Consider the following 764-nt stretch of genomic DNA (forward strand, 5'->3'; position numbering starts at 1 on the left):
GAAGTAGTGTTGCCAAAAGTGTTGAACCTCAACCATACCTGCTATGGGTTAAATGTGTTCCCCAAAAGTTCATGTTCTGGAAACTTAATCCCCACTATAATTGTGTTAAGAGTTTGGGAAATCCTACTACAGTAATTGAAAGGTGGGGTCTTTAAGAGGTTATTGGATTGTGAATTCTTGTGAATGAATTAATCCATTGATGGTTTAACAGGTGGTAATGGGCCTAGTTCTGATGGCTTTAAAAGGAGATCAAGTGAGATGGTTAGCCCATTCACCATGTGATACCCTGCCTTGTTGTAGAAGATGGCCCTTGCCAGATGTGTTCCCTGGACTTTGGACTTTCCACCCTCTGAAACTGTAAGAAATAAATTTTATTTCTTTATAAATTAACCAGTTTCAGGTATTCTAAGCAACAGAAATGAAATAAACTAATACAATACCCAATCACCTGTTTATAGGAAATATAAAAGAGAGAAATGTATTAAATGACATCACAGGATGCTATCAGCAAAATCCAGATTGTGAGAAATTCTACTAGAAAAACAATGTAATTTCTTAATCAAATAGTTGCTTGAAAATGAAGATATTGAGGGAGAACCTACAGATTGAAATGGACATGAAATGCCAAATCTACCGATTACAATGTGTGGACCTTATTCAAATTCTGATTTAAACAATGTGTAAAATAACGACTCATGATATATCAGAAATTTGAAAGCTCATTGAATTTAATTTTAATTAAAAAATAATGTTATACATACAAA

Source organism: Galeopterus variegatus, unplaced genomic scaffold (assembly GCF_000696425.1).
Source record: "Galeopterus variegatus unplaced genomic scaffold, G_variegatus-3.0.2 Scaffold647, whole genome shotgun sequence".
NCBI lineage: Eukaryota > Metazoa > Chordata > Mammalia > Dermoptera > Cynocephalidae > Galeopterus > Galeopterus variegatus.